This window comes from Octodon degus, unplaced genomic scaffold (assembly GCF_000260255.1).
Source record: "Octodon degus isolate 3935 unplaced genomic scaffold, OctDeg1.0 scaffold00071, whole genome shotgun sequence".
NCBI lineage: Eukaryota > Metazoa > Chordata > Mammalia > Rodentia > Octodontidae > Octodon > Octodon degus.
This window is the reverse complement of record NW_004524647.1, coordinates 11895607-11903565: the sequence shown is the minus strand read 5'-3', so window position 1 is coordinate 11903565 and position 7959 is coordinate 11895607. Positions and strand designations below refer to the sequence as shown.

Below are 7959 nucleotides of genomic sequence, written 5' to 3'. Positions count from 1 at the left end.
AAGAAAGTTTCTTTATGGCAGACTAGTACTCCATTGTATGTAAATGCCAACTTCATTTATGGTAGACTAGTACTCCATTGCATGTAAATGCCAGACTTACAACAAATTTTTATTACTCAAGAAAATGCTAACATCATTCCTATATTTGGTTCCACTTATCTGTTGATGGACACACAGGCAGCTTCCAAGATTTAGCTCTTATGAATTGTGCTGCTGTAAATATTGGTGTGCATGTACCACTGTAATATTATATCTTTAACTCTTTTAAGAAGATACTTAGAAGGGGAATAGCTGAGTCAAATGGAATTTCTAGTTTTAGTTTTTTGAGGAATCTTCACACTGATTTCCATAGTGGTTGTACCAGGTCATATATAGCAATATAGCTTTGCAAGCATTTGTTATAATTTGATTTTTTGGTCATAGCCATACTTTCTGGGTGAGATGAAATCTCAATGTTGTTTTAATTTTCTTTTCTCTAATGGGGAGCGATACTGAGTATTTCTTTATGAATTTGTATAATAGTTGTACTTCTTCTGTGAATTATCTATGGAAAACAATAGACTGAGGCAACAGTTAAAGAGCATTGTTAAGGATCCAGGAAAAATACATTTGGGAATGATGAGGTTTTGAGATGATGATGATGACAGTTTTTTGGGTGTGATCAGCTTGAATAGAAAGAAGTACAGCATATTATTTTGCTCTGCTTTTACTTTTTAAAATAAATTAATTTTTTTAATTTTTGAGAAATAGCAATGAGACAGTTTCAAAACTGGCTAATAGGACAGTTTCAATAAATAATACATTGCATATTGTTGTTTTCTTAGTGGCTATTCATAGTACAAGATGCAGAAATGATATCCTCTCCAAACACTATTAGTACAAATCTTTCTTCTCATTGAATTAGGAGAAAGTAGCTGTATATCTAAACTAACTATTTTGAATATATAGATACAAAATGGTTTTTCATTTGTATCCTTTTTTTGTCTAATTTTCTGAGATGGGTATTCCATTGTCATCTAAATATTGTAGGTGTGTGGATTCAGCAAACTATTCCAATATAGTCCAGTAGTCAATAATAGTAGTGGGTTATCTGTAGGACTAGCAATGTCAAAAATTGCTGACTTGAGCCCTTTACAGCTCAGCATATTAATGTGGGTTTACTTTTATACCTCATTTTTATACTTTTCTGCTGAAAATAAATTAAATTTTAAAAACATTGTAAAGCATCTACAAAAAAAAAAACCAAAACAATAGATATGTAAAATTGTCTGCTTCACATAAAGATAGGTAATAATGCACAGATGTGTAATGCATAGATATATTAAATATAATGGCTCTCACTCCACCATTATTATATTATATTCTTTAGAATATAACCTAACTTACTGAGCTTTGGTTTTGTTTTGTTTTAATTACAAAGCTACTTTAAATACTTTGGGGTTTGCCCCACAGGAATAAAAAACACTGAGAAAGGGTGACATCCTCACCCCCAGGAGTGGCCCAGGGGGAGAGAGACTACCTGAGCGGAAGGAAGCACAAAAGGGACCCACTGCAGACTCAGGGCAAAGGGAAAGCCATCAGTGTAGGGACCTGACAGGACAGAACACAAACACGAGCCTGAGCAGGGTGGAACTGGCTCCAGGCACTCAGGCGAGAAAGGCAAGAGGGTTGGACACGAAGCCGCAAAGCTATTTGGGCTCCTCCTTCTCGTTCGCCTTTTTCTGCTTCTGCTGCATGATCTCCGCGTCCCTCGGCTTGGGGGCAGCGGCAGAAAGCCCTTCATCCCGGCGCTTCCCCTTCAGCGAGTCGCTCCGCTTTCTCACATTCTTCTGGCAGGAGAGCACACACGGCTCCAGCCTGCCTCCATCGCATACCCTCATTCCGTCCGACCCCTGAGTTTTATATTGTAATAAAACCTAACTTCAATTTGAGTAAACAGAACTGTTCTTTTAAAGTCATGTGTGCTTACTGATAATTATACAGATCTATTTATATAAACACATTAAAATGCTTCTGCTGTTTCTATGTCAAAAAAAATTATGCATATGCGTATGGTGTGACATCACATGAATATGAGTGAGATGGCTAACAGGAGCCTGCTATGAGACAGCCCATCCGTGTGTGATAGGCATGTGGTTGAATACGTAGGTCTGAAGCTTGCTGGAAAGATCTAAGGACATCTTCCTTTACTTCTAAAAGCCTGTGAATTTCTATTCTATTCTCCTTTCTTAATACTAGGTGTCACCTCTATACGCAATTATAATTTTTGTCCCCAAATACCTTGCATATCCCCACATACGGCTATTTATGCTCTTGCCTGGGCAGGACTATCTCTCTCCTCTTCACCCTAGATACCTGTCAAAATTCCAACCCCTCATAGAAAGGCTTAAATGTAAAGAAACAAACATAAAAGAGTGAGAGAAAAATAACTTTGTGTGAATTTTTGGGATACTAGGATCTTCGGGAATAACTAACCAACAACAAAAGCAAAGAAAAAGAGCCAAGAACGTGTTTAAGCATTTCAGAAAAGAAAAGGAAATTATTAAGCCAGGCATAGTTCTCCTATAATCCCAGTGCTCAGGAGACTGAGGTGGGCGGCATCACCATAAGTTCCAGGCCAGCCTGAGCTACACAGTGAAAACCCATTTCAAAAGAAAGAGAAAGAAAAAAAGGTAAATAGTCAATGGACATGTGAAGGAATGACTAACATAGCTAAAAGTGAAAGCAGCGCCAAGTATCAACGAAACCACTTATGAGAAAAATATTTTCACCCATTAGATTTTGTAAAAGTTAAAGAAATAGTTAAGGAGAAAAAAACTATGTTCGCAAAGGTGAAACAAAGCAAGTATCTTCATATTCTGCTAATAGGAATGTAAATTTACAGCATTTCTGGAAGGAAATTTGGCAAATGTACCTAGTAAGTCTTGAAAGATTTATACATTTTTTCCTAGTAAAATCTTTCTGGGAACTTGTCCTAAGGAAAGAATCAGTACTGGACATAAATCTTTACATATAGGATGTTTATTGCAGTTTTATTTATATTGGTAGAAAAAAAAGACTATTCATAGTAGGCAAATTCATAAATTATAACACATGAACTGGAATTGTATCATTCACTTAAAAAGTCACTTAGAGAATATTTTTAAACACAAGAAATGTCTCTGATATATGTTTATTTTAACATATTGACAATTATTAATTACCTAAACAATGAAAAGAGGCAATCTAAATATATATGCTTACTTTTTTTTATAATGTTGTACTCTGAAAAAATATCAGAAAAATATTGTGAGTTTTATATATGCATAGAAAAATTTAACATTGCATAGAAATATTAGTAAAGTTTTACTGGCATGAATATACACACTTTACTGAAAACTTTAGACAAGCAAATTGAGTAAGAAATAAGAAATATATCATAATGAAACATTAAAATTATTAGAGATTTATAGTTCTCTGGAATCAACTCAAAAAGGATTATTTAAAATAAAAAAGCATAGTGAGGTTGGTGGTTCAGTATATGTACCACAGCTTTCCTATGAGCCACAGATACCTGTCAGAAGACTTTTCCCCTCACAGTAGTAATCCCATTGTTCACAAATCAATGACGAAAAAACCAATAATCCAATGGTAAAATGAGAAAAAGGTATAAGCAGGTAATTCACAAATTTACAAAGGAAATATAAATCCTGAATATGTATAAGAAAGTAAACATTACTAACAAAAATTTTGAAATCAAACCACAGTTAAGAGATTAGTTTTCTTCCATCTGGTGGAAATGTTATCTGAACAATATGAAAAGCTGGTCATTATCACTGTTGAAGGAGCATGGGAGTCACAGTTTAGGTCATAAGTGACCTTTCCCGAAGCCCATGTGATGAGTGCTTGCTTGCTAGCCCGTGGAGCCATGGGAAGGTGGCATCAGCCGGAAGTTGGGTCATCAGCAGAGTAAGCTTGAGCTAAATGGGGTTTTGGGCCTTGGCCTATTTTCTCTTCACCCAGTGCCTTCTTTCCCAGTCACCATGATGGAAGAAGCAGCTTTATTTCACACTGCACTCCCTAACTTCATATTCTCCTCACCATAGGCCAAAACTAATGGAGCTGAGCAGGCCTGGCCTGAAGCCCTGAAAATGGGAGCCACCAGCAAACCCTTCCTCTTTGTATGCTAATTATCTTAAATATTTTGCCACAGTAACAGAAACCTGACCAATACAGTGGGGAAATCGATAATTCTGTATATAAGATATGAGGAGATAAACTGAAAGAGAAGTTAAAATTTTAATAAAGCCTGCCAAGAATGCCTGCCCAAACCAAATGGACCAGAAAACCTGATGACAGGACATTTTTCCTTTGTGTAACTCATGCTTGTTTAACTGATCGCTTGGCATTGTAATTTGAGATGTTTAAACTTCCTCAGCAACCTATGATGTCACCTAACACTCCAATCACAATGCGCCAAATCTGATTTTGAACCTCGCTGCTTGTTCTCCCTACAAAAATCCCAAAGCCCCACAGGACAGGGTGCTGACTTTTTGGAAGAGCTCACAGTCAGGCCCACCAGTGTATCAAACTGCCTCCTAAGCCTTCTTGGTGCCATTAATTCCCATGTTTGGCCTGTTTTTCCATAACAAAAGGACTTCAGTTAGGTTAGAAAATACTTTTGATAACATGTTTCAAGTATGTATTCTTTTTTGCTTTGCTTTGCTTTACTTTGCTTTCATTTGGTTTTTTGAGACATTATCTTTCTATAGCCCAAACTGGCCTTGAATTAACAACTCTCTTGCCTCAGCTACCTGAGTTCTGGGACTATAGACCTAGCTCAAGTTTATATTCTTTTCAACAAATACAAGTTAAATTTTTCATCAGAAACCAACATGTACCACATAATTCATGTCTTTACTGGTAGTTATTAATGAATAAGATTTCTCCAAACCTTGACACTTCAGGGTTTTTTTTTTTTCTTTTTACATTTCCTTAATGCAGTCTTGTATTAAGGCAATTTGCTTCTGCTCTCTCTGTTAGAAAAGTGTTTTACTCAACATTTTATGGTTGTCACCTAGAAATTACATACACCAGTAGTAAATGCCTATTAATTGTTCTCATAGTTGAGTTCTAAATTATGGAAAATTTATGTTTAACAACAATCTGATTTTTACAACCCAGAGAACAAAGCCTCTTATAATTGACCTGTGATGGTGACATATATCACATTTCTAACAGCTGTAAATTCAGCATTAGTCACATTTTCTTCAACATTTTATTATATTCAATAGATTTTTAGCATCCATTTATTTATTTATACATCTAGATTGGAGATAAAATTTAGTTCCATGGGTGATTTTTGCAGTAGAAATATATTTTTTGGGTTTTCTTAATACTGAGAATTGAGCCCAGGGCCTTTGCAATGAACTAAATCACCAGCTCTTTTTATTTTGAGAAAATTCTCCCTGAGTTGTCCAGATAGGCTATGAATTTGGGATACTCCTGCCTTACCCTACCAAGTAGCTGGGATCACAAATGTGCACAATGAGACCCACCTAGAAATATGTTTTGAGATAACCTCGCTGATAATGATCTTCATAAATTTAAAACATTCATCTAGTCATTATGATTATTGCAGTCTATGATACTGGAACTTGGTGGGCCATCAGGATGATTATGTCCCTTAACCCTCATCTTTTACATAAATATGGTATTGGGGGCTTATCTTACAGATAAAACTGAGACACAAAGAGGGATGTGATCTCCCAAGCTGCCTGATTAGTTATTAGGAAATTTATGGCTGAAATAAAAAACCAAATCTTTCTGCTATCAAATCATAAAGAATATGATATACTCACTTGCCACTTACAAAAAATAAACATATATTTACTGCTGGTTTCTTTTTCTAGGACCTGTTATTCAATGAACTGTGTACAAAATGTATGTGTGTATTTGTGCAATACAGAAATGCCAAGGGTCTGCTCAAGGAAAAAAAGAACTATGAAAGAAAATTGGGGGAAAAAAAAAGAAAAGAAGAATTGGAAAACAACAGAGATAAACTCCTGGTTTCATGTTTGGGTCCCTTGAGAATGACAGTCATGCACATTATCCAGAAAACTATTGTGAAAACTGAACATATAAAACCAGAAGTTACCTAAACAGGTGTGAAAAATTCTGCAGTTAGAGAGAATGAAGAAGAAATGGGAAAGACCAAGGATAGACCCACTGATGGGCTGCAGGGAGACAAGAAGGTAAAAAGAATGAACCAATGGCTCTTATGATGACGTAGAATCTCTTCACCACTGGCCCACACAAAAGGGGGAGGAAAAGAAATATGCATGTGGAGTCTGCTTTCCTATTAGCAAGAATGTGAACTGGGACCCAAGGCAGGATTCCTCAGCTGATGTTGGGAGCAGGAGCCAAGTACAGGAATGGTGCTGATGTGGAGAAATCATGATGGAGTTTTCTCATGAGTCAAAGTCAAGGAAAGTGTTAGGAACCAAAGGGGGAAGGACAGCTGTCCATATCATACCAAAGATGCAACTGAATCACCAAAACAGAGATTGTGCTCTGGTCTTTCCAGTCTACTTCTTGTCCCTGCTTACTAACAGTGCACCTGGCCACAACAAGGAGGCAAAGATGAGCCCCAAATATCAGACAGTCTCTTAGGAGATGAAGGGTCACTCTGTACTTCAAAAATAACTATGAATAAGGGCTGGCCAAATAGCTCAGTGGATTAAAGCACCTGCAAGCAGGCGCAGACATGGGAGTTCAATCCCCAGTTCTGCTGCAATGGCCCCACCCCCGAGGTGCACTGCAATGGCAATTGAGACTGGGTGTGGTGGGGTGCACCTGTAATCCCAGTTCTTGGGAGGCTGTAAACAGTTGGATCACAACGAGTCCAATCTAGTAGTGAGACCCTGGACACCCTGTAGACCCTTCCTTAAAATACAAAAAAATAAACAAATAACTATGAATAAAAGGATAAACTATGGAACAAATATTCTTGGGATCCAAGAGGTCTTGCCAGTGGCAGTTGGGTGGAAATGTGTTTTTATTTTCATTATCCTGTCCTATTATAACCATATTTGTAAATATACATGGTATGACACTTCTAATCAATACATTCACCATCACCAAAATGTGAAGAAGACATGGAATTTAACGGAATAAATCAGAGATTACTCATGAAATTTTTAAAAAAGAATATAGAGAAAAGTGAGAAAATAGTAGGTTCAAAAGAAATATTTTCAAGGTGGAAGCATCTGTAATGGTTTAATGGCAGAAAGGAGGATCTGATGCATAAGAGAATAAGGAAAGAAGGGTTTGAGCCAGGAGCTGCTGTCAAAGGATGAAGGCACCAGTGTCAGGACTGACTTAGAAAAATTAGAGGCCATGTCTTCCGTATCCTCTTCATAAAAATATGAGGAAAGGAAGGTAGATATAAAGTAGAATAAGTTTTCAGAGGTAAGGAAAAGGAAAATTTGATCTGGGAAAGTAGTTTAATGTTCTCTGTAAAATAAAATGTAAGTGGATCAGGATCACGTGCACGACAAAGAGCACCTCAGAAGTAGCCAGGTCAGCTGGCCTACAGCCTGGCGGCTAAGGTTCGAGGGTTGCCACAATTTTGAGGGCACCCTGGGATGTGCAGTGTGTTCTTGATACATAGTGTGTTCCACCTGAACTATATACCGAAACCCTGTCTCAAAAACAAAACAAAGAAGTAGCAATAAACAACAAGTGGTCACTAGGATGCTTTCTAAGTACTTACTCTGCATTCTGAGCAGATCGTAGCTGCACCTTATTTGGGGCTCTTACTTCATTTTTTTTTTACTCAGTATCTATTTATTAGATACAAACCTTGTGAATCAAGAGAACACAGCTTTTAAAACTGAGAACAAGTTTTTTCAAGTCAGTTTTCTTGAACTAGAATTTACATATAGTAAATTCACCCTTATAGGTGTACAGTTCTGAGTT

General features: G+C 36.9%; 1 pseudogene; it reads right to left on the bottom strand.

Annotated features, from left to right (window-relative positions):
• Positions 1 to 1688: 1688 nt before the first annotated feature.
• Positions 1689 to 1880, bottom strand: LOC101564337 (annotated as a pseudogene).
• Between the last annotated feature and the right edge of the window lie 6079 nt (positions 1881 to 7959).